The 27,997-nt window shown below is 35.8% G+C and overlaps 1 protein-coding gene across 1 annotated transcript in view; it reads right to left on the reverse strand.

Moving 5' to 3' along the window:
* Positions 1 to 27,997, reverse strand: part of LOC123873189 (connectin-like) — a 332,367-nt gene that overhangs the window by 8,270 nt on the left and 296,100 nt on the right. Inside the window, exon 4 of the mRNA XM_045917913.1 lies at positions 22,041 to 22,091. The gene's annotated coding sequence lies outside the window, so the exon portion shown is untranslated. The remainder of the gene's footprint in view (positions 1 to 22,040; positions 22,092 to 27,997) is intronic.

The following is a 27,997-nucleotide window of genomic DNA, read 5'->3' on the forward strand; positions in this document are numbered from 1 at the left end:
GCTGAGAGGAAACCTGTTCTCAGTAGTGAGCCGGCGATGGGTTGATCATGATGACGATAAATCTAATCGAGTTATCAACTAGAGACAGGGATAATAAAGGCTCGTTTCGAACAAAATTCATTGAATTATCTCGTCAAAATGTTCGACTCTGGAATTGTAATGTAATGAGTTTGGGGGAATGGTTTTTATTGTAGGGGTTATTTATGATAAAATTGTAGGTAAAATTAAAGTTGAAAATTAGATTTTGAACAAATTATTTGATTATACCTAAAATTGATATTCAACTTGGTATTACGTATGATTGCATAACCGCAAATAAATTCTGAAATCAATTAGTAATAATTATTGTTGCTGTGAATATAGGTATATTTACTAGTTACTGTTAATAAATTTTTATATGCACTAAATAGAAAAATACATTGGCATAGAAACATTTATTTTTCAATGTAAAAATCTAAGTATGTAGTATATGACTATACAATAACAAGTGTAAATTAAAAATTTATAACACCCCCAACAAGTGAAGGTTACAGTAACTAGAAAAGAGCTGATAACTTTCAAACGGCTGAACAGATTTTCTTGGATTATAGCTAAGAACACTCTCGATCAAGCCACCTTTCAAACAAAAAAAAAACTAAATTAAAATTGGTTCATTACTTTAGGAGCTACGATGCCACAGACAGATACACAGATACACACGTCAAACTTATGACACTCTTTTTGGGTCGGGGGTTAAAAAAATCCAAAGTAGTTACGTAACCTTAATCATAAAACGGAATAATAGATTCTTCATGGAATAAAACAGATTCTGTATTCTATACTAGAGCTTATCCCAACACGATTTGAATATGCTAAATCTGCTTGTACCGTCCTGTCAGCTATCATTTACTCGGCACTAAAATGCATGCGGCCGTTCCTCAGTTTCAGTAAGCTTAGAACTATTTCATCAAGATAATATTTTTGTAGAAGATATCTGAATTATAGGCGATAAATCCTAGTCATACTACCTACTAAAATGGGAGGCCGACGTCTTTTCCACTAAGCTATCATCCAAAAATTAATTATTTTGATGAAATTAAAATTATTAAAGTATAACAGATTATATAAAGCGTTTGCTCAAATTATATTCATAGAAGACCTCTACAAATATCTGTTCAAATTATAATAATAAGGAAGAAGGATAATCCTTTAAAATTTGGAACAGTTATTTTCGTAGGACCTTATAATAATAATTATGTTAGCGAACGACGATTTTAGAACTCTCCAAATAATTATATTCAACTTCAATAACTGGTAACAATGTATATATTTAATCTTATCTTATTTACCCAATAACAATAGTTAAATATGAATGTTTGAAAGTTTGTAAGGTCCTCTTTTACGACGCAATAATTGAACCAATTCAGCTAATTCAATGAAAATAGCATAGATTCTAACAAACACATTATTTTTTCCGGTACACTTGAAAATACCAAGAGGTACTTTAAAAAATTTAATAACATTTTGTAGAGCGCTATCTCTTCTACTCTCGTGAGTTTTATATCTTCTACTACTCGTCACCCAGCACGAATTTTATACGCCATATGAGCGTATCTATAGTACAATGTCATTGGTCGCGCTACTAAATATCGAAGTACCCACTAAGTTTCGAAAGAAAAGATGGGTATAAAATTTGATAGCTCCAAAACTAAACTCACCTAACATCATTTCCGATGATATCACGCTTCACTGAGCCCGGGTGTGTCATATACAACAGGCCACATAGCATGCGGTCGACAAACAAGGTGCTGGCAAAGCGAGCCACGTCACGTGCCAAACATTAACTATAATGATGAAATGTAGCGGATGGTGTACCTTTTAGCTTTAAACCTAGTGAGAGTACTTACTATTACTAGATATTACGTTTAACTATCACACTTCAGACTTTGGAATGGAGATAGATAATATCCTGGATTAGCACAAAGGCTACTTTTTATCCCGGTAAATTAAAGAGTACCCACGGGATTTTTAAAAACCTAATTCGACGCGGACGAAGTCGCGGGCATCAGCTAGTATAATATACAGAAGAGTTCGGCTAGGTTGGGCAGCTTTTGGGAAATTAAGTCCAGTTTACTCATCGTCAGTTCCTCAGTGCGAAAATGAAAGTCTTTAATCAGTGTGTCCTTCCCGTTCTCACCCATACCTCAAAAGGTACCCTTATTTTATAGGATCATTTCGTTGTCTGTCTGTTTACCTATCTGATCATCTGTCTGTTAATTTGTTAAGGTCGTAAGGCATTCCGAACCAGTGGTAGATGCTCTTGACCATTCAAAAGTACTTGTAAAAGTCTAATTGAATAAAAATATTTTGAATTTGAATTTGAATTTTTAAGACCCTTTTTACCCAACTACGATAAAGCCAAAAGGAAGGATTATGAATTTAGCAGTCTATGTATGTATGTTTGTGAGTATATTTGTTTCTATGTAAGTTCCACCGAAGCATGTAAACTACTGAGCTAATTTTGATTGATGAGGTTTCAATTAATTTGTTATTATGGTACGTCAAATTATTATGTAAATTGACGTACCATTAGATTTTGAGGAATTAAGAGCGAGATGACATATCGAAGTTTCCCGAATGCTGCCCAGCCAAGTTAGTTTCGGTGGCTATTGGCTAACCTCTTTCTCAAAATTGAAATAATTGAAATTGGAAAAACAGATTGAAGATAATGTATTCTTTGAATAATGAAAGATTTCCCTTATATTTTTGGTTGAAATGTGCTAACAAATAAACAGACAAACTTTTAAAAATTTATGTTAGTAATGGAATTAGTGAACTCCAGGCAAAATTCCAAGTGAACTGAACTAACAAATTTTAAAATTAAGACACCACTAATAAATTGTTAGCCATTTAACTAGTAATTTCTTATCTTTTACTTACCACACTTTGGCAGCGGACCTGAGCGACCTAGCCAAAACCATCACGACAAAATTTCTATTATGTATTGCCATTTTATTTTAATGCCTAATTTACTGTTATGGTTTCACAATTGAATTTCAAATATTACATTTTAAAAAGTTTTATGGTTACATTTTGTATGAAGAATGGTTTGGAATTTTTCCAAAGGGTAATTGGGGAATGCACTTGCAATCAGCATAGTTTGGATTTGGCTTAGTTAATTTGGAAAAGATGCCACTATTGAACATGTGGGGAAACTTGCATGCTTGAGAGTTCTTCATGTTGCCAATGCCAATCTGAACTTGGCCAGCGTGGCGGACTAAGGCCTAAGCCCTCCTCATTCTGAGAGGAGTGGAGTGGAGGTGGGTTGATCATATTTATGATGATAATCATTGATTTTTTGAACTTTTTGTTTATAGAAGCAGAAGCGTATTTTGTTCAAATCAATCTGTAAAAATGCTTTAATATTTTCAAAGACCAAATCCAAACGTTCAAAGTCACCCATCCAGTTACTGAATTAATTATAAACAGCGCAATTAATTAACATACGGAATAATTAGCTCCTACCGCCATCGTAATATATGGCACCTATATGGTAGATAGATAGATAAATCGACAGAAACTTTATTGCACACAAAACATGAAATAAGCAAGACAAAACAAAGAAACTTCAAATTAAAAACAATTGTATGCAAAGGCAGCCTTATTACAGAGCAATCTCCACCAGGCAAGCTTTGGTGAAAGGAGATAGATGTGTTGTTATATTTATACCTGCCCATAATGTTATAGATATGAAAATGAAATATTGCATTCAGAAGCGGTTCAGTGAATCCATGATTAATTTTGCATCTGTCTATATTATCCGAATGCCCTAATTTTAGATTCCCGCCCAGTTTAATTAGATTGGTACGTTTTAACTGGAATTATTTGCAGCTGTTTATGGATTCCATTACTTTTTAAAACTCATTTGAAACAGACATGATAGAGCCGTTAGACTCTAATGCAATGTTTATTCATTAGTCATTACAAATTCAATTTACAATACACTCACTTGTAAAATGGCGTTTATTTCCCCGGTACTAAAACTATAAAATAGGCTTTTACCACACTTGGGCGACAAAAATTTTACCGCACAATTATTAGCTTTCAGAACCTGTGCGATAATATTTATTGCCGCACTAGTGCGATCATAAATAAACAATTTATTTATTAAGGCAACAGAAACCCATATTTTACTGCACTAGTGCAATAATGCACCACATACATGCTGCTTGTGACGATAAAGTCGCGAGCAGCGTCTATGTGGTACTAGAACCTAGCATAGCAAGAGCAAGGCATAGCTTGCATATCGGAGACGAATAATGGCTACTTTATTCTGGAAACTCAAAGCATTTCCACCGGATTTTTGAAAACCTAAATGATAATTTTAGTCAACTAATGATTTTAAGCTTATTTCGTGGTTTAACGACGTAATATAAATCGAAATATCGACAAATATAGTCAGCAAATTAATCGTGGTAATATGTGCTCGTTATGTACAATTTAATTTTAATTTACTTTTTTTTACACGCAATTTCATATCTATAATGACGTAACAACATTCAAGTCTAATATTATATTTTTTCGTATTATTATACATAGCCAGTAGCCGTTCAGCGTTGAGGCTAAAGTGGCCAATTTGTTGTAAGACACGTACTCGTTTTAGCCGCGGGAGGTAAATTTACAAGCGTTATTATTTATAGAACTTTGAGAAATTCTGTCCTTGAATTACCAACCCGCACATAAATACATTCAATGCATTTTTACCCGACTGCGGCAATGCTAAAAGGAAGGGTTATGATTTTAGCAGTCTATGTATGTATGTATGTATGCATTTTTACCCGACTGCAAAGCCAAAAGGAAGGGTTATGATTTTAGCAGTCTATGTATATATGTGTGCATATATGTGTATGTGTATTGTGTATGTTTGTATTCAGATTCTGTGTGTTCCACCGTAGCGCCTAAACTACTGGGCCGATTTTGATGAATGAGGTGTCAATCGATTCGTCGTAAAGGCATATCACTACTTATATAAGCAGTATTGATTTGGCGCTTACCACTGGACTACACCAGGAAGGGCGTCATACTAACTTATCCCTCCATAGTCCATACTACATTTCAGCTTTTCGTCACTGAGTATGCAAAATCCGCTATGTATTTTTTCAGGATTTTGTTTTGTTTTAAAAGGCGTGTGTACTGTGTACATGTAGAAACCCGTTCTTTAGCATGTATGCTAGCTAGTTCAAGAGATAATCTATTTGGGTATGTGATTTTGATCTGAATGTAAAGTAAATTGAAAAAAAAATTGAAACGAGTCTTTTGAAAACTTGTGATTTTGCACATAGCGGAATTTTCATGCGTAGGGACGTTATGCAGTAACGTTGTGCCTAGAAACTAAGTTGGGTCTGCCAAACGACGTTATTAAAATGTCTTAATGAGAGTCACACCAAACGTATTAATTTTAAATTAAAACTGGCTCATTTTAGGGATCCGCATCTGTAGAGAAAATAATGAACCCTCCTAAGATCACTTTGTTGTCTGTCTGTCTGTTCGCCTGTCCAGCTAAAGTACGTCCTGTCAGCCTAGAATCATGTTTGGCAGGTAGCAATCTCTTACAGCACAAGCACTTACACAAAGGGAAAAATTCGGATCCTATTTTGTGGTTACATCACAAAAAAAAAAAAAAAAACCGGTCAAGTGCAAGTTGAACTCGCATAAGAAGGGTTCCATACCATGTACACAATATTTTAACATTTTTATATGCAATACTGCAAAATTAATGATTATACCTCATTGCTTCGTCCTTTGAGATTAGGTATACATTGTAGTAATACGTCAAAGTATTGCCTTTCTAACCACTTATTTGAAAGCAGAAAATCTGCAGTTCTATTTTTTGTATTTTTTGTTGGTATCACTGGAGCGTTCCCATCTCATTCGCGTTTTAGTGCCTCGCCGATCACCACGTTATTCAAGTTTTAAAAAACGTTACAAAAGCGTAGTCACCAAAACGATAGTGATTTATTTATTTATTTATTTATTTGTTACAATTTTTATGTTATAAGGTTTTATTATAATAGTGTCTGGTGATATGATATCACTATGCAATTAATGTTTTGTACATTGCGATGTTACCTTGACATATGACAACATGGCGATGTTACTTTCACGTGATTTGGAATTCCGGACCATAAGGTATTTCAGTGAAGACGTGTTACCTAATTCTAAACATATTATGAATAGCTTCTGGGACTGTTTACGAATCAAACTAGTGATATGATATATATGATACGTCACTTGGAATCCCGAAATAAAAAGGTATTTACAGTGAAATGTTGCCTACTTCTAAGGATATTGTGAAAATTTGCTAGGATTATTTCCATATCACACTAATAAAATACGACATTACTTTCCTATTGTGTTGTGTACATCTTGTGGGGATGTGACCTTCACATCAATTAGAATCCCGGAACATGAAGGTGTTTACAGTGAAATGTTATTTATTTCTTGGGATATTGTGAATAGTTGCAAGGACTATTTCCGTATCACACTGAGAATATGACATCACTTTCCTATTGTGTTGTGTACATCTTGTGGGGATGTGACCTTCACGTTAATTGGAATCCCGGAACATGAAGGTATTTAACAGTGAAATGCTGATATTGTGAATAGTTGCTAGAACTATTTCCGTATCACACTGGTGATGATATGACATCACTTTCCAATAGTGCTGTGTACATCTCATGGGGATGTAACCTTCACGTCATTTGGAAGCCCAGACCATGAAGGTATTTACAGTAAAACGTTACCTATCAGACTAATGGAATGATATCAATCTCCAATCGGTGTTGTGTACATCTCATGGGGATGTTACCTTCACATCATTTGGAATTACGAAAGCTTTGAAAATATTATCGTGATGGAATACATTTAAAAAGGAATATTATTACCTTTACTTTGATTATTATTTGTGAATGAAATGTGTCTACATGAATCATGAGATATCAAGTGCTATTATCGAGTAAAAATGAGATCATTTGAGATTTACGCATATTAAATACCTTCTTCATACCTTCATATAGTTGATACATTTATGTTGCGGTCTTCTAATAAGGATGTACCCTTTCGCTACTGATAGAAAAGTTAAGGGTAGATGGTTTAAAATACCTACACTTTTTTGTTTATAAATTATTATAATACCATTGTACAGACGGATTACAACTCGAACCCGAGTTAGTGCCAATGATTGTTGTCGAAACGCAGCCAAGCACGTCAACCATAAAATTAAGCCATCGTCAAGAAAAAACTAGTCTTCGCTTCGCTTTATCGGATATGCTCATGAGGAAGCTCTCACTCATTTTTTCTCTTTAGAATAAAGTGATCAGTCCGTAAATTAATTATTATTAAAGATCCAGCCAGACTGATGTGCGATACCCAGCACAACGAATCTATGACAAGAAAAAACTTCATATTCTTTTTTAATAAAGAAAAATATTAAAGATCAGCTCATACAGAAATAGACTGTGTCTTATACAGCGTGAAGCTAGCCGATACATTCGGGCTTGTAATATTATGATCCGGTGCCAAGATATGAATAATCCCACCCACAAGAAAACCTCCTGCAACGCAGAAGCCGACACCGGCTCCTATCCAGACTTTAAACCAGGAGCATCCGCTCCCGGCAATACAACAAGCGAGAGCAACGATTATATACGAAGTACGAACCCATGAAGTCACCGCGCTCACGGCAGCTGTGACAGTCGCCGCGCCGCGTGCGCGGGCAGTGTCACCGGGGACCCTCGTCGCTGCACCCGGTACGTTCCGCAGGAACGTTCATTCTACTTTTAGGACTAATGGCAATTAATTAATGACCCAGTCATACTATTGTGGGTAAGAGGATACGGGATTCCATTTCTAAAACCAGTATCTTAATCTCACGACCCAGCATGCCTCCTATCATCTGAATATAATATCATAGACTTTATGTTTAGTGAAGTTATACTTATCACAATGTGATTCGTGTGAAGGATCGTTTCCTTCTTTTCATTTTTTATTATAAATCCAATGGAAATAACAGACTTATAATAAGTCTAAAATTCTTAAACGAGTGGGTGCTTACATAACAACATTAAGGTCAATTACAACTACATCAATGAATAGTTGGATGGCCACGTTAGATTTATTTCTTAGGAGTTATAAAAGATTTTACTACCTATCTATAGAAAGTATCTACGATTTAAAATGAACGAGAATTATTCCAATTTAATGGTTTACTATTTTGGTCTGAATATACTTTCCGCCTCTCGTCTTTACAAAACTACGAGTACTAAAGCCGGTGATTTATGTATTTACTCAGATTTTTGGGTTACTTGTCAACTAGGTATATACATAACATATATTTACAAGATATAGTTGATTTTTAAAATTTATCAGGGTTATCTAAAATTATTTTACAAACAATAAATACTTTAGAGTTCTTAAGATTTATCATCAATGTAAAAAAGAGCTGTACAGCCCGAGTACCTACTGTGCGCAAATATTGCAATTACCTGATTTAAAAAAAAAAAAAAAAAATACGTTGACCCGTCTGAAGAAAAATGATATTTAATCAATCAAGAGCTAAATTTACATACAAAACTCGTTGTTAATGACTTACTGCGACTTGCCCGCGATTTAGTAAGTAGATACGGTACACCTACAAAAACGGACAGAAAGATGTTTTAAATATCTTGTTGTGTAATGCAAATCACTAAGATAGCTCAGCATTGACACATCAGCATTCAGCACAGTCTTTGCAGGATTATTTACATAATGGTAAAAATCTATCGAAGTGACAGTCAATCCTATTTGACAAAATAGACTGTCTAGAATTATTTTATTTTTTTCGGATCCTAACGATATAGGGTAGGGGCGACACGCTGTGAGAAGACCACCGATGGCCAGTGGATTCTGAGTTTAGTTTTGAATCTGTCAAACATATGAAGTAGCTAAAATTACTGACTGTTTTTTTTGGACTTTCAGGTTTTCAGAAAATGGAATCTATAAAAAAAAAAAAAAAAAAGGCATTTTATTGCGTACGACAATAAAGTGCTCTCTTTCCTATTTAACTATATAGATGGAGTTAGATGTCCACTTCTTACGAGAATATCAAAATCTATAATTATGCTGTGAAGCTCACAGAAGATTTGTGTTCGCTTCATACATTAGTTTAAAAAACAACGGGAAACGGGAACTAGAAGAACATGTATTTAAATAAATAGTACCAGCCTTAGGGCAACCACATGTTGGTTTTTTTTTTTTTGCATCAAAAAAAAAAAAAAAACCCCTGGTTTCCACCATTTCGGAGCCTTCTCTGTTCGGTTCTAAATTCAATTTAGACATAATGATAATGCATTATCTGTTTCAGCCACCCTGTTGATTGCATATTATGTTGGTTGCATGGAAGTTATCAAGACGGTACTACTAGGTAGAGAGGAGCGTAGCACCGTCATCTTTGTATATATTATGATCAACTTCGCAAGATGGTGTTGGGTTAGTTTTTTGTAAAAAAAAAAAAAAAGAATAGGCGCACACGACAGAACGAACTCTGTGTCCTGAAATAAAGGTATATTGTATATTATGAAGCGTCAACTCCGATGAAAATGTCTATCTGAATTAGCCGGTCAGGCTATAAGCTTGATGGGTTCATAAAACACAGCCATGGCTCAGCTCTATCGTTGATCCTAGGTTCGAGAGTAACGTCTGTTTTTTCATCGTCCTCCAGTCCCAAGATTTGATGTTGTTACACCATGAGATCTGTCCATAGTTTTAGAATTTTTGTTAATTGGAATCCAAATAACAATTTGAATTTAGAATATTTGATTAACGTCACATTACTCATGTTGGTATAATTACACATAAGGTGCAAACCATATTTTGAAAATTAATTTAGATACGTAGTGTAATTGTTAATAATAATATTAATTTAACAAACATCAGTCGAAATACATGACCTAACAAGATCGTCATACCCAGATTCAGCTCAACCTTGCCTAAATGTTCCTTTCTAATAAACATTCACCGAAGATAACTTTATCCAGCAGAAAAATTGTTAGAATACATCGATAGAATGTAACCCCTACGAAATAAAAAAAAAAAAAATGCCCCATTACAATAGTAAGATTTAAGAGTCCGCATAAATCGGTATCTACGAACAGTATCAGTCAGTGGATAAAAATATAATACTTCTATATATTTTTTTTTTCACTTATTCCGTCAGGCATGCAGCTACCTCCGCAGCTCACAGTAAAGGTATCAATATTGATATACCTAATACGAAATACAGCGGCCTTAGCGTGGGCAACTCTATGCTGTGTGCCAGAGTTTATCGTAGAGGTATTCAATGTGATCAATCTAATCAGATTGCTCTATCACTCCTATTATTTATTATTATTTATTATTCATAAATCAATCTGGAACACTGAGCAGCTGATTAAAATTTATTTTAAGTAAAATAAATTTGAATCAGCAGCTTTAAAAGTATTTTATTTTTACTTATAATACAGTGATTATAAAAATCACTAAGTATCTACTTAAATACGGATGAAGTAACCGTAATTATGATAATATCTTTTATTTATTTTTGGCTTTATTTTGCTTGTCAAAATTGATAATATAAATACAATATTATTACACCTAGAAGTGTTTTAATATTTCACTATCTTTCAAAATCTACAATGTATACCTAATCTCAAAGGACGAAGCAATGAGGTATAATTGATGATTAAACGAACTTACCTGAAGTGAAGTTCTATCCCAATTATACGAGTTGCTTCGTCCGAAGAGATTAGGTCCCTCCCAGCCCTAGGACCCCTGATAAGTGAAATATTAATGTTCCAGGCAGGCTTTCAACTAAATGAGATGGGAACGCTCCAGTGATACCAACAAAAAATACAAAAAATAGAACTGCAGATTTTCTGCTTTCAAATAAGTGGTTAGAAAGGCAATACTTTGACGTATTACTACAATGTATACCTAATCTCTTCGGACGAAGCAACTCGTATAATTGGGATAGAACTTCACTTCAGGTAAGTTCGTTTAATCATCAATAATAATGCTATACCTATGTGATTTAGTAAATATCATATAGATGGATCATTTTTTGTGTTATGTAACCATAAATTCACGGTTTTCGGAATTTTTCCTTTAGGTACTTATGCTATAAGACCTACTTACCTGCCTTTCATGCTCTATAGGTTTTCTGGACAGACGGACAGACAGATAGACGGATAGACAGACAGACAGACAAACAATCAGGCAACAAAGTGATCCTATAAGGGTTCCGTTTTCCCTTTTGAGGTACAGAACCCTAAAAAAAGCTTATTTCTTGTGCGATAGAACGGAACCCTTCGTGTGCGAGTCCGACTCGCACTTGGCCGGTTTTTTGAATAGATTTCTGTCCCTTTTCCGTAGAATACTGCTAAGAGTCTAGGTCTTTTCAAAGCGACTTGACATACTTAGGCGTAACCTTAGGCTACATTTGGACTAAAGAGAGATTAAAACTTACTAAAATCTAACTATTTAAAAAGCTACGTCTAGCAAAATTTACCGCAAATATGGGGTACATATTGCTTTTTAAATATAACGTTAACGGAAACCTTAAATATGCTAAATGTAATTTGTAAATATAATACTATTAAAACACCTCACAGCCATTCTGCAATATAGCTAAAATATGTAAAATGAAAGTCCATAGAATTTACCTTAAGAGGGGTCTCTCCGTCACTCGCTTCATACAAACGTAGTTCCAATTTCATTTGAATATTAAGCAACCAAAGTCCATGAAATTTTGCAGACATATTCTAGAAACTAATATCTGTGTCTGTGGTGTTTTAGATTTTTCTAAAAATATGTAGTTTTAAAATTACAGGGGCTCAAAGATTTGTATGAAAATTTTTAAGACCGCGTAACTTTGAAACCGAATATTTTAACAGAAATCTGGAAAACCACAGACATAGATATTAGTTTCTAGAATATGTCTGCAAAATTTCATGGACTTAGGTTGCTTAATATTCAAATGAAATTGGAACTACGATTGTATGAAGCGAGTGACGGAGAGAGCCCTGTTAAAGAATCACTATTACTCAATGACTAGAAAGTCATTGCTATTACTACTCATAGATAAATGCGAAAGGGTACTTGTTTGTTTGGTTTGTCCTTCAATCTCGTCGCAAGGGAGCAACGGATTGATATGATTTTTAACACAGGTATAGTTAAAGACCAGAAGAGTGACATAAGCTACTCTTTATCCCGGAAAATCAAAGAGTCCCCACTGGATTTTCAAAAACCTAAATCCACGCGAACGAAATTGTGGACTAGTGTTCCTATAATGTGAAGACCACAAGCCAGTTTAAGCACAACCAATCGCAAACAGACAGCCAATAGCATTAGAACTAATCCTTAGCTTACTGATGTCCACTATTATTATTATTACCACCGCACTTAAGTCACAATAAGCCATCTTGATATTACGTTCTAAATCTCTTGCATATTATTAAGGGAATTCGAAGATTATTTGCTTGAACCAAAGACAAATTAAAGTTTAGAAGTGTAACTCTATTAAATTATATTTTTTAGGGTTCCGTACCTCAAAAGGAATAACGGAACCCTTATAGGATCACTTTGTCTGTCTGTCTGTCCGTCCGTCCGTCCGTCCATCCGTCCGTCCGTCGTGTCTGTCGAGAAAACCTATAGGGTACTTCCCGTTGACCTAGAATCATGAAATTTGGCAGGTAGGTAGGTTATAGCACAAGTAAAGGAATAAATCCGAAAACCGTGGATTTGACGTTACATTATTTAAAAAAAATTAAAATTTGTTTAAATTGCCGACGTGCAAAATGTCGAAAAAACACCCGAGTACGGAACCCTCGGTGCACGAGTCCGACTCGCACCTGGCTGGTCTTTTAATTCTGAAAAAAAAGTCATGGTGCTGGTAGGTAAATGGTTATGGTAAAAGTCATGGTAGAAGCAGGGGTTACCCTAGTGGTTCAGTCATTAGTCTCTTGTGACGCCACATGCCAGTGTTTAATAGAAACTCGCATACTACGATTTTGACGTTTGACAAAAAGATACTGATTTGACTAGTTGTCAAACAGCAGATTCATTACAGGTGATACTTTATTGCCATCTCTTTCTAGGTACACTACAGTGAATAACTTTATCCTTCTCATATTTTTTGCTTGATTCTATAAGTCTCTACAGCAAAAATCCTGCATTTTTGCACTCACGTTTTATTATTCATGTCAGCCACTTTTTAGCTCAGTACAGTATAATTTTTGATGAATCCCAAACCATGATCACTTGAAGCATTTTTCGTCGACTTGGCACAAGCAAGGCGTGGAGCTGCCAAAAAAGGTTTTCAGGGCGAATTTCGTGATTTATGTCTCGTGAATTTAAAATACGAGTAATATAGTCGGTACTGATTTAATAGGTACCAGTTTCGTGGGACAAGTTGAAGAAAGTGAGATTTCTGTGGTTTACCAGTCGATATTGTTTTGTAGAGAGCATCGAATTCTATAATATAATACTAGCTTATGCCTGCGACTTCATCCGCGTGGACTATACAAATTTCAAACCACTGTTTTATCCTTTTAGGGATTGAATTTTCAAAAAATTCGTTCTTAGAGGATGTCTACGTCATAATAACTATTTGAATATCCGATTCGTCCAGTATTTAGAGTTTGAGCACCTGTAATTGCTTTTCAACGGTAAAGGAAAACATCGTGAGGAAACCTGTATCATCCTAATGGATAAGTATAATAAGACAACTAAAATGTTTCTATGTCCGTTATAGACTTTGAAACCATCCAACCGATGCGCCCCAAACAGGTTTAATTAGTATACCAATTGCCAAGTAAGATAAGAAGACCATTAAATCCATGTGATTACAAGTGTAAATTAAAATTTTATAACATCCCCGACAAATGAAGGTTCAGTAACTAGAAAAGAGCTGATAACTTTCAAACAGCTGAACCGATTTTCTTAGATTATAGCTAAAAACACTCTCGATCAAGCTACCAAACAAAAAAAACTAAATTAAAATCGGTTCATTAGTTTAGGAGCTACGGTGCTACAGATAGATACACAGATACACACGTCAATCTTATAACACCCCTCTTTTTGGGTCGGGGGTTAAAAACCATCCAAGCCCTTAGGGACATTAGTTTTTTAGCGTTGTTTGTTTAGCAGACGACAGTAAACCATAACAATAACAATTTGACGTAAATAATATGTGTTTTGGTCATTACGACCCCATTTCTTGACGAGCGCTTGATCGAAAAAAAATTGTGATTGATAATAATAAAGTAGTGCGAGGGCGGTATGACCCAGTTGTGACCGAGTACATCAAAATAATAATATGATTGAGCCAAGTTGGTGTGAGATTATTATAATTATATCTGAAGCCATTACAGTTAATGTGGCGGGACCCTAAAAGCACTTTCTATAATAGTAAGTTTTAGGTAAAAACCATTTTCTTGTTTACTGAATGATTTTTAGATTAAGATATGCTTTATCATGTCAGTGCTTGATGATCAAATTCTACAACTGTGCATGTTGCCAGTGCTGACATATTTATGGATTCGAGACATGGTTACTAACTATGGGCCTCATAAGAAAGCTTAGAGTCACTTAGCAGACGAGCATTGAGGAGCTAGGTATGCTTGGAGTTTCTCTACGTGATCAAAGCAGAAATCAGGGAGACCCCCCACTAGGTGAATAGACGACATCAAACAACTCAAAGGGAGCTATTGGGAGAGGTTCAGACAGTACAAGACAATGGCACGTGGAAGTTCCTACAAGGGACATATCAGTGGGCCTCTACTGGTTGATAATGACATTAGAAGTATGGATCTATGCAGAGACAAGAAACAAAAGCAAATCGGTTTTCTGTAGCCCATGATAAGAAAGAATTTTCGGACAACGGAGAATTTTCCGAATTCCGTAACACATGGAAGTTGTATAAAAATTAATCCGAAAATCCGATAGATCACTCAGCATGAATAATCGCGTAGATTTTCATCAGCGAAAGATTCCATCGTCCGTAATAGAGATCCAATAAAGAACAAAAGGACATACCGCTCACACATTACATTCTCCGCATTGATCACGCGAAACTTGCTATGTCCGCACGGATCCTTTATTTACACCCCAAATCGTCTGGACAGAAATAAATCAACCTTTTACACAAATTCAATCAGATAACAAAATCAATGAACTACCTATTCACGTGATTAATACTGTATCTTTTTTAATCGGGGTAGTAAGAGCAAAATACCTAATTAGCTATTTTCATCATTTCAATTCGTTTCCCGTCCACTAATGAAAACCTTCTCTCGGAATAAGAAGGATTAAGAGCCGATTCACACCAAGCACGTACACGTGACCACGCTCGTAGTGACGCGCGTGAATCCATAGACATGACAGCTCGCATTACGTCTACGCGAACGTTCACGTCACGCAAGCAGTATGCCATATCTCATACAGTTCCATACATAACAACGTCATGGTATGCGCTACGTCTATGCTTACGTGCTGCATACGCGTTTGGTGTGTCCCAGCTTTAAGACCACAGTCTACCATGCTAACCGAGTACGAATTGGCAGACTTCACACACCTATGAGAGCATTATGGACAATGATTCCTCATGATGTTTTCCTTCGGCTTTCTAGTAAGTATCTTTCACGCTGAAGGAAAAGGATAGATGCCTAAAAGTACTACAAAATCTTTAAGCCGTGTGAAGTCTGCTATTGGACGTCATGAATGAGGTCTAAACTCTTCTCATTTTGAGAGAGGGAGACCTTTGATCGGGCTGGCGATTGGTTAAGATGAACTAAAACAAGTGATATTTAATAGCTTGAAATCCATATAACTCCGAATAGTGCGTGCCCGGGATCTAACTCCAGATTCCTTCGAATAGGAAACCGAAGTCTTCAACTAGGCTATCATCTCTCAGCTTATACTATACAGCTTACATATTTTTTTTTTTTAAATATTAGCCATGCTAATCATGATTAATACTCCCCTTTCCCCTCCAATTAAGCGTAAAGCTTGTGCCAGGAGTGGGTACGACAATAGTGTAACGGGTGGGGTTTGAACCGCCGACCTTTCGGAATTCAGTCCGCTCCTCAACCGTTGAGCTATCGAGGCTCATAATTATAATATTATCAGCAACTTCATGGCTGTAAAGTGGTGCTTGCTTAGGATTTAGATTCCCTAGGGTATAAAGCCGAAGTCTTAAACTAAGCTATCATCGCTCGCCCTATACAGCTCACATATCAGAAACATAGCTGTATGTAGATACGATAGCCAGCGTTCAGGACGGTTGAGGATAAATCGTTTATTGTGTTTGCAGTCACGTCCCTCGATCCCTTCCTGGGACGAGCGCAGTAATTCCGTATTCATGGCTACCCATGTATTTTGTATTGAGCAATTTTTTGATCGGTTTTTCTGTATAAGTCGTCAGATATGAATAATAGGGTTTCACGGGCATGTAGCTTCATCATGAAACCATCGCCGGCTCAATAGAGGAGAACTCTCAGGCGTCCAGGTTTCCTCATGATGTTTTCCTTCACCGTTAGAGCAATTATAAGTTAATTATAAGTTAAGTGATATTTACCTAATTACATAACTTTAAAAACTCGTATAACTTTAAAGAGTTAAAGCACAGTGGTTAGAAGGAGTTTAAGAGTCTTTTGGGCTTGGTTACGTAACAACGTTACGCCCCTCATCTGAAATTACTATTACTACTACCAGAACACCGGCCTTCTTTCCGGAGTCTCGCAGCCGTGTGCAATCTACTTTAATTAAGCAAAAACTAATTACTTGCATCACTATCACACTTCTTGAAAGTACTTTTACTATTCAACTGTCATTTGGCATACCCACTTAGGTAAGTACCTAAATTAAGATTTTTATCAAACTAAGTATATACAAGTGTAAATTAAAAAATTTCAACACACCCGACAAATCATTTTCAAATAAATAATTATGTATATCTAGGCAACGTCCATCTTGACAGCTTGACATTTGTCAATTGACACTTGAATATTATGAACCTAAGGGTTATCTAACCAGCTTCTTTTCTACAAAAAAACTAGAAAATAGCTGATAACTTTTAAACGGCTGAATCAATTTTTTTGGATTATAGCTAAGAACACTCTCGATCAAGCCACCTTTCAAACAAAAAAAAGTAAATTAAAATCGGTTCATTCGTTTAGGCGCTACGATGCCACAGACAGATACACAGACACACAGATACACACGTCAAACTTATAACACCCCTCTTTTTGGTTCGGGGGTTAAAAATTAATAGATGAGTAACTGTCTGATCAATGGACTATCAACGCACAGCTCAAACTACTGAAGGGATCGGGCTAAAATTTCGCTAAGAAAGGATTTTTGAAATTCAAGGGGTAAAATAGGTGTTTGAATGCGGATCAAGTCGCGCGCATAAGTTAGTTATTAACAACTCGTTCACACAGGCTGCGTAAGCGTTGCGTAAGCGTAGACGTAGCGCGTAATTGCGTTGTAATGTATGGAACTGAGACATGGCATACCGCTTGCGTGGCGTGAACGTTCGCGTAGACGTAATGCGTGCAGTTATGTCTACGGATTTACGCGCGTCACTACGCACGTGTCACGTGTACGTGCTTGGTGTGAATCGGCCTTAATAAAGCTTCTAGTTGAAAACTCTTTCAGTTGAGGGCACCGGAAGACTCTAAGCACGAAACTTGTAGGAGCGAGCACAATTAAACAACTCCCAAAGTATAAACTGTTTACCGTTTATAATTATTTAAGTCTCGTCAAATTTTCAAGTTAAACAATAGAGGTTTCAGTGCAATGAAGCGACTTTCTTTTGATGATGATTTTGTTGCTTAAGTGTTTTTGGTAGCGAAGTTTTTAAGGTAAAAGATAAAACTTTAAACTTTAATGTCTTTCTGTTACCTATACCTAAGGGCCTGTTCCACAGAGTTTATCTGACGAATAAATTAACTGTCATTTTGCCAGTTTCCCAATACAAAAACTATCATAATGTCTTTATTTGTTAGATAAAATTTATCTGGAGGTTGTGAAACAGGGTCTAAGTAAATGTTACTACATACTTTAACCGTATTTACAACCATAATGATTAAAATGCATATTTAAGTTGCAATGAAAAAAAGGTTAAAAAAGAGAAACATAAATCTTAAAGTCCAACGACTTACGTTTTTGCATGTCTGTGGTGTTTATAAAGATTAAGTGAGCTTTGTAAGCGGTGCGTGTTTTTGCTAACGTCCGATTTTCGTGCCGGCCTTAATAGGTCTCCTTAATTACTAGGTTTTAGACACGAGACCCATTGTTGTTAGAAAGCGTTTAAGAAAATGTATTTACTTTGAGATTGTGGCTCTCTAACCATTACTTTAGAATAGAGTATCTACTATTCTAACGGCCGGTCTAACGTCTAACGGTTCCACCAATCAGATCATTGTAAATTGACGTGATACAGTCATCTGATTGGTGGAACGGACACTATGCGCTCGAGCGCACTATGAGACCTCATAGTAACGTTTGTGAATACGGGTGTAATACTATTACAGCCATTCCGAACCAATGGAAAATGCATTTGACTATTCAAAATTGCTTTTAAAGTTTGAATAAAAATGTTTCCCGTCCGCTCAGTCTACCGTCTATCTCGCTTGCACTTGTGCGCATGTATGTCATGCTGTCGCAGTCGCACAGCACTCCACGCACAACTAATGTTGTTTGTAGAAAAAACATTGCACCAGAAAGTTAGCTTAGCTGTTCTAATAAGTACCTATAAGTAAGTGACTTTGTAAAGTCCTGATGGTAAAAAAACGAAAACCCGGCTGAGTTTATTGAGGGCTCTTCTCAAAGTCGGGCGCGTTGGAACCCTCGTAGCTTTAGTTTTAAGTTAACGTAATTAATTATTACCACTACATCATTGTTTGACAATCAGAAAGTGTACAATAGTACCTACCCAATTTGAATACATGACTTTGACTTTGACTTTGTTGATTGGTCACCCTAACAAGCGTTATTGAAGTTGAGCTTATTCAACACAGTGTGTGTACGTACAGAGTTGTACTAGCGTGTATTGGGCAGGTATCGGGGTAGCGAGGGATTTTCAGTTATCCTCAAAATCGTGGTAATTATGGTGTACAAGCCAGTGATTGCATACACAACCTGACCATTACATACGGGTATTAGGTTTTGAGAGAGAATTTAAGCCGAGTAATCGAATATTTTGAGGCAATCGTAGGTCTATGATGGTCACCATTTCTACTCAGTCACCCATGCTCAATTATTAGGGATTTGTAGGGATACCTCAAAAGGAAAACATGAACCCTTAGAGGATCACTTCGTTGTTTGTCTGTTTGTCGTGTCTGTCATCAAGGAATCAAAACCTATAGTTAAAGTAGGTATACAGGGATGTTTTTTTTTTTTACCTGGGACAGTATAGGGAAATCAGATAGCATTTTTGACAAGTGTAAATTAAAAATTTATAACACCCCCGACAAGTGAAGGTTACAGTAATAACTAGAAAAGATCTGATAACTTTCAAACGGCTGAACCGATTTTCTTGAATTATAGCTAAGAACACTCTCGATCAAGCCACCTTTCAAACAAAAAAACTAAATTAAAATCGGTTCATTAGTTTAGGAGCTACGATGCCACAGACAGATACACAGATACACAGATACACACGTCAAACTTATAACACCCCTCTTTTTTGGTCGGGGGTTAAAAATACCTAATCACGTCGCGTCTTGTCACTAGACGATCGATAATCTTATTAAATATCTGCAACGAGTAATCCCTAAAGAAAAATACCATGAGAGCATATCAAATAGATTGTAACTGTTAGGGTAATAGTTTCTAATATTAAATCGCTTTTCGCTGAGTGGACATGACTATTGAATACTTGTGTATAAAGTGGAACTTGGAACTCGTCCAAGGGTTCGGAATCCAATAAAACGCACTATTATTATTATTATCATCGTTTGGACAATTTACGATAATTTCACTTGCGTATTATTGTCGTATTTTAGTGCTAATACCAATAAAAATAATATAACTATACTAGTTGACTTGCCCCGGCTTTACTCTAGTGAAAATCTGAAACAATTAAGTACTTACTTCTTTGTCTTTTTACACAAACTTTCAGCTTATTTTTAACTCCCTTGGTGGTAAAATTTCTAAAACTCTTAAACACGTATTTCTTCATTTTTAACCACCCAATATTAATTTTGATTTCATTTGGAACTCTTCGATTTTCCAGGATATAAAGTAGGTAAGGTAAGTATGTCTACTGCAGGTCTTTAACTAAATCCATGGAAAGAATCGCGTTGATTCGTTGCTTCGTTTTGGCATGATTTTAGAACAAACTATCAAACAAACACACTTTTGGATTTAAAATAACAATGAAATAACTAAAAATCTTTTCTTGGCGAGGTCTTATAAAGTAGCCCTGTACTCTGTTCGCAGTAATTTCGCGAAACTGTTGCAATAACCACATCAATTTTTGATTGAATTCCGCCCAGAGGAGTCGTGTTGCTTTTGAAATGTTTCCCTTTACATTCCGTGAACTGGCGATTATAGCCATCGAACTTGAAGACATTTTTTTGTAATCTTTTTTAGGGTTCCGTACCTCAAAAGGAAAAACGGAATCCTTATACGGATCACTCTGTTGTCTGTCTGTTTGTCTGTCTGTCTGTCTGTCTCTCTGTTCGTCCGTCCGTCCGCCGTGTCTGTCAAGAAAACCTATAGGGTATACTTCTCGTTGACCTAGAATAATGAAATTTGGCAGGTAGGTAGGTCTTATGGCACAAATAAAGGAATGAATCCGAAAACCGTGAATTTGTGGTTACATAGTTAAAAAAATATTACAATGTGTTTCAATTTTCAAAGTAAGATTACTATATCAAGTGAGGTATCATATGAAAGGGCTTTACCTGTTTATTCTAAAACATATTTATTTTTATTTTTATGCATAATAGTTTTTGATTTATCGTGCAAAATGTCGGAAAAATTACCCGAGTACGCAACCCTCAGTGCGCGAGTCTGACTCGCACTTGGCCGGTTTTTTTTTCTTTCTCAAAAATATTTCAAAAAATACTCGTATCATTGGTCAAAAGAACATCCAATGTAAACCATTAGAGTAATAACATGTAATATAAAGTTGGTTTCCGCGGAGTGGACTCGGCCACAGGATTTGGATGATTTCCAAAACCCCTGCCGTGCCTAGTTTTGTGACCATCATATCAATAGACCGGTTTGGTTTTAACCCTCGACCCAAAAAGAGGGGTGTTATAAGTTTGACGAGTGTATCTGTGTATTTGTCTGTGGCATCGTAGCTCCTAAACTTATGAACCGATTTTAATTTAGTTTTTTTGTTTGAAAGGTGGCTTGATTGAGAGTGTTCTTAATTTTAATTCAAGAAAATCGGTTCAGCCGTTTGAAAGTTATCAGCTCTTTTCTAGTTACTGTAACCTTCACTTGTCGGGGGTGTTATAAATTTTTAATTTACACTTGTATATTAGTGTAATGTGATGTGATTATTAGCTTAGATTTGAGAATTTTAACTCATTGAGAGTCTTTGCACATAATCGTTATTTTGTTTTACATATACATCAACACCAGCCCAAGCAAAATCACTGCGACAACGCAAGTCCTTTTTTACACGACTGCCTAAAAATGAGAGTAATGTTTTCAGGCTTCATGTATAGGTATGTACCTACTCAAGTGAGGTTCTTTATTGCACCCCAACTTCTAAACTTCTGAACAGGTTTGAAGTATTGTTAGAATCCTTATCCCAAGTGACGATAGCTAAAAATTATTTGATAAAAAATTAAACTTGGCGACCATATGGTGCCATTTTCAAATGTGAAAAATTTTACTTATGTATGTACTTACTATGTTTTTTTATTGGCACGATAATCATGTTTTTTTTAATTACAACATTTTCTACTATATTCTATGATAAATCCTGTTTATTAAAATACTCTAAAATTACGTAGGTAGGTACTTACTTATGTTTCACTGCAAGTTGTACGCTATTTTCATTGGTCGTCTATTCATGCCTGTAAGAAGAAAAAAGTTTATCAAAAAAAAAGTAAAAAAGACTAGCTGATGCCCGCTCCTTCATCTGCGTGAATTAAGATTTTTAAACATCTAGGAACTCTTCAATGTTCGGGTATAACAAGTAGTTTATGTCCATCCCTGGGATGCAAACTATCTCTGTACCGTACCGTATATACCATATTTCGTCAAGATTGGTTAAACGGATGATCTGTGATAAGCTAGCAGACTGACAGACAGACAGACGGACACTTTTGCATTTTTTATATACGTATGGATTAATGTTATAGATTTGATATTTATTAACCACATTGCAGCTGAAATTAATAATAATCGATTTATGTTATGAATATAATCTGTCGTAAATAACAGCGTTGGTAATTAACAGGGCTCTCTCCGTCACTCGTTTCCACTCGTTTCATACAATCGTAGTTCCAATTTCATTTGAATACTAAGCAATCAAAGTCCATGAAATTTTGCAGACATATTCTAGAAACTAATATCTGTGTCTGTGGTGTTTTAGATTTTTCTAAAAATATGTACTTAGTTTTAAAATTACAGGAGCTCAAAGATTTGTATGAAAATTTTTAAGACTGCGTAACTTTGAAACCGAACATTTTAACAGAAATCTGGAAAACCACAGACATAGATATTAGTTTCTAGAATATGTCTGCAAAATTTCATGGACTTTGGTTGCTTGATATTCAAATGAAATTGGAACTACGATTGTATGAAACGAGTGACGGAGAGAGCCCTCTTAACATATCGATGGATTGAAGATAAATTGATTGTTAATTTTGGGCCTTAATTTTCCAAATAATCTTGTATCAAAAATTAATATTCCACAATTTGAAAATTAAAACCCTTAAAATTAGTTTAGCCCCTTACATTATTCCGACACAGTTCACAACAGTTAGGGAACTTCAATCAAAACGTCGTGGCCTTGACGTCACTGTACCACCTACCAGTTGGCGTAGGTAGCCCTTAAGTCTCTATGATTTCACGTCTCCATAGCTTAAGGCCCGATCTCCACCTAAGCGGAGAGGAGAGGAGATGTGTTTAGTCGACCAATCAGATTCATAATAGATGATACAAAAATATTATCTCGACATCTTTTAAAAATCTGATTGGTTGACTGTACACATCTCCTCTCCGCTTCGCTTAGGTGGAGACCGGGCCTCATATCTATACTAATAAATAAAATTGGAGTGTCTGTCTGTAATTTCGAAATAACTACCTCATATTAAGCTCATATGGTTATTTGAACGATACCATAACTGAATCACACGTTTTTAAAATTTTTGTCTGTCTGTCTGTCTGTCTGTCTGTCTGTCTGTCTGTCTGTTTGAAAAGGCTAATCTTTAGAACGGCTGAACCGATTTTGACGGGACTTTCACAGGCAAGTAGAGGATTGACCAGGGCGTAAAATAGGCTACTTTTTTAACCGACTTTCAAAAAGGGAGTTGTGTTTTTCTACCTATGTACACCGAAATCTCCGAGATTTCTGAACCGATTTGCGTCATTTCTTTTTTAATCGATAGAGGAACTTTGCGACATTGTTTCATAAAAAATTTGGAGTCCAACTCCTCAATCCTGATGCTGCAGGGGATCTGACCAATCCACGCGGGCGAAGCTGCGGGCATCAGCTAGTTTGACATATCGTCGATTCACGATCAAACCGAGAGTTCCCTCGCTTTAGTTTACTCTGACTCCGAGCAATTTCAGCATGTCAGTGAAATAACCTTGAAGTTTTTACTCGTCCTAAAATCGCTCAGCATGCCAACAAAAGTATTCACTTCAATAAAAAAATCGCTAACAAAAAATATTATATTATGACCACTTTACGAGAATTTTACGTATTTATTACAGTATTCTGGTTCAAATGTCGTCTCGGTCAAGGCTCATGTTTATTTAGAAGGCTTTAGAGGCTCGATAAATTCGGTAGAAGTAAATTGAGTTTGTGATTTGTAGGCGTAGTTGGGAATAAGTGTATGTGCTTGGTAACGATGCAAAGTCAGCCATTTTCAAAAAACCTAAGAAATTTGCAGGATTCCGTACCTCAAAATGAAAAAAAGGATCCCTTATTGGATCACTTTTTTGTCTGTCTGTCTGTATGTCTATCCGCCTGTCGTGTCTCTGAAGAAAACTTATAGGGTGCTTCCTGTTGACCTAGAATCATGAAATTAGAGGTAGGTGGGTCTAATAGCACAAGTGAAGAAAAAATTCCAAAAACCGTGAATTTTTGGTTACATTACAACAAAAAAAAATTAATTAAGCTTAAAAGTAGAGGTGGTAAAATGTTGTCAAATAAAAAACTAACTTCGGGTTTTCCCTTTATTACTGAAACGGTGCTGTGTTCTTTAAAAATGTATCCCCTTCGTCACAAAATACCCAAGAGGTCCCTGGAGTTCAGAAATAACAACGTAGAAAAATACGATACGACAAATATTTCAAATTTTTCAAATAAAATAGATGTTATGTTTCGCTGGAAATGATTTAGTAAAAAAAAATAATACGTGTTCTACCTTGTGTAGTATGGGCTTAATAAAAACTGTCATATCCCTCGCAAGTTAGTTCGTGTCCATCTTAGACAGCATCATCACTTACCGCTCAGTGATACCGCAGTCAAAGGCTAACTTTGGAATTAAAAAAAAATCGCTCAGACAAAAGTAGTCCGTGGGCGTGCCTCTATTTTACTTCTATTATGAATTACAGCACGGTACGCTTCTTAAGAATTCCAGGTTGTTTTATCATATAAAACTACTTAAAATGTTAATTTATGCATCTTTGAACGCAAACAATACTATACATTTCTTATGAAAATTATCCTCTGAAAATACTACAGCTTTATGCAGAATATTAGGAGCTTATTAAGTCACAGCGCAAAGCAAAGACTTTTACTAAAAAACCTCGTATAAAATTGTTACAAATCTCAACAAAGCGCGTTTAAAATTGCTTTAAACTAGAGCTCTGTCCAGAATAAGTTAACAGCTGTTTTTAGTAAAAAACAAAATATGGTGGGCCGTGCGGTTTTTGCATATTACCACAGAATACTTACGGGTGCAGGGCAGGGTGCTCATATCAGAAAATTCATGGGTATCTCATTAAACGATTAGGTTGACGTTGATTTCAGCTATATATTAACATGATAAATTGCTTGACTTGAGGCAATTTCGAAAGGGCTAGATGTTCGCCCGGCTTTGCACAAAATATACGTATCAAACAGCATTTTTAAAATATCGCTAAAAAGCAGTTGATCTCATTGAATTGAGAGTTGAAGTTTGAGTTATCACCAAAAACAGAACCAAATCACTAAAGACCTTGGTCCTATAAACCAAGCTTTTTGGAATATCAGTTTTTCTAAATTCCCGGGTTTTGTCGATAACTAAAAAAAAAACTTTTTGGGGTTAACTACTTTTTAGCAAAAGGACGACTGATGATAGGTATGACAAGTGTAAATTAAAAATTTATAACACCCCCGACAAGTGAAGGCATCTTGACAGCTTGACATAAATTTGTCAATTGACATAATATTAAGAACGTAACGGTTACCTAACCTTCTTTTCTACAAGAAAACTAGAAAACAGCTGATAACTCTTAAACGGCTGAACCAATTTTTTTTGGATTATAGCTAAGAACACTCTCGATCGAGCCACCTTTCAAACAAAAAAAAGTAAATTAAAATCGGTTCATTCGTTTAGGCGCTACGATGCCACAGACAGATACACTGATACACAGATACACAGATACACACGTCAAACTTATAACACCCCTCTTTTTGGGTCGGGGGTTAAAAAAAATGTGAAACGACAGTTTCAGTTTTTCTCTATCTTTGTCATTCACTGTACCGCGTACGTTACATCTTAAATCCCGATAATAAAGATCATGTTTTACGAACCCGGGAAGATTTCCACCCCTGGGGCGAGGTTGATTGGCGAATACTTCACCTCGATATAGGTTCCGTACCCCCACTGTAGGGGTAACTCAGTCGCTTTTTGAAACGGAATAATTTATGAACATAAGTACGTTTAGAGGATTAGATATTTTTGGGGGTTGAATTTTAGTGATTCGAGATTAAAGTTTCAACTCCGAGGGTTAAAAGGAATTTATTAGCAAAAGCTTTTGAGGTTAATGAAATGAAAATATTTTTCAACTAGCTATCACCCGCGGCTTTTCTCGCGTGGCTCAACGGGAAAATGGGAAAATACTTGAGGATTTGTAGATCATGACTCATGCAACTGGCTCCAAATATCTATATTCAAAATTTTCGTATAAGCTGTGGTTATTTAGGTGAGTACATTATAATATTAGTCTTTGAATCACAAAATAAGCCTAAAATATAAAAGAATCACCATTGCTTTTGATGATTAATTTTTATCAAAATACTTTATTACTAGCTTGTGTTCGCGACCTAACAAATTTCAAATCCCAATTTTACCCCCAGGGTTGAATTTTCAAAAATCCTGTCTTAGTGGGCAGTAAGAAAGGATTTTTGAATTTTACGTTATAAAAGCTATATCCTGTTTGTTGAATTTCAGCCCAATCCATCCAATAAATTAAGCTGAGCGTTGATAAAATCAGTCACTTTTTCCTTTTATATATTTAGAAGAAAATAATGACCTTACAATTCATACAGGAAAATAGCATTGCTTTTGACAAATAAATACTCATTCATTCACATTTTGTATGACTGTAAGTTAATAACGTAACTTGCGCCGAGTGAACTTTAGCGCCGTAAAACGAGAGTTAACTGTAAGCGCATTAAACTTTACCGGTGATTCATTCCCGCGCTCGGGTACATGTGTCATTAAAATATACACATTTAACTTCATACGGACTAGCTTCGTATGTTATAGTTAAAACTATGTTGCTACGTGGAACTATATTAAGATAAAGATTTTATCTTTAGGTTACGTGGTGAGAAGTCACTTTTTAACCCCCGACCCAAAAAGAGGGGTGTTTTAAGTTTGACGTGTCTATTTGTGTATCTGCGTATCTGTGTATCTCTCTGTGGCATCGTAGCTCCTAAACTAATGAACTGATTTTAATTTAGTTTTTTTTGTTTGAAAGGTGGCTTGATCGAGTGTTCTTAGCTATAATCTAAAAAAATCGGTTCAGCCATTTGAAAGTTATCAGCTCTTTTCTAACTGTAACCTTCACTTGTCGGGGGTGTTAGTTTTTAATTAACACTTGTTACGGACTATACCTAACTTCATACGGACTAGCTTCGTATGTTGTAGTTACAAATTACAGCTACAATATGTTGCTACGTGGAACTGTATTATGTATTGTATTGTACTAATAGGTACCTACTTTTCTTATCATGTGCGGTGTTGGTACCTCTTTCTTTTCAATTTTGTAAGACATGTTCTCTAAAAGGCTTGCGTATTTAGCTTCCGGCAGATTGTATACAATGAAAGAAATGTTACATGGAATATGAAAGATATGGCACATGATAATAACGTACCTACATTCTTTTTTATATTTATTCAAAGACTTTAAGCATTTTGTTTGAAGATATTTGGAATAATTTTAAAAGTCCACGACACTCTCCCTTACTTCAGATAGGCTTTTACGGGTGTGTAATAAGATCTTAGGCCACATCTTCACTTTCCATCAGGTATGATTGTGGTCAAGCGCTTGCCATAATGAATAGAAAAACGAATCTTCCATCTTGTGGTTGTCATTCTCGGGACCCAAGCGGTCAGGCCGTTATATCTTGGAACTTGTGTATATTCTGAGCTGATTAAAACTTTGATAGCGGGATTCAGGCTTCGTAGTGAGTGATTGAAGATATTTGTGGTGCCACCTAACGAGATCGTTTGTGACTTACATTTTGCCTTAGATTGGAATTGTGTCAACTTGTGGTATATAGTTAGGTCCTTGACTGAAACACTCTACTTAAAAC

The sequence above is a fragment of the Maniola jurtina genome, chromosome 16 (genome assembly GCF_905333055.1).
Source record: "Maniola jurtina chromosome 16, ilManJurt1.1, whole genome shotgun sequence".
NCBI classification, from domain to species: Eukaryota; Metazoa; Arthropoda; class Insecta; order Lepidoptera; family Nymphalidae; genus Maniola; species Maniola jurtina.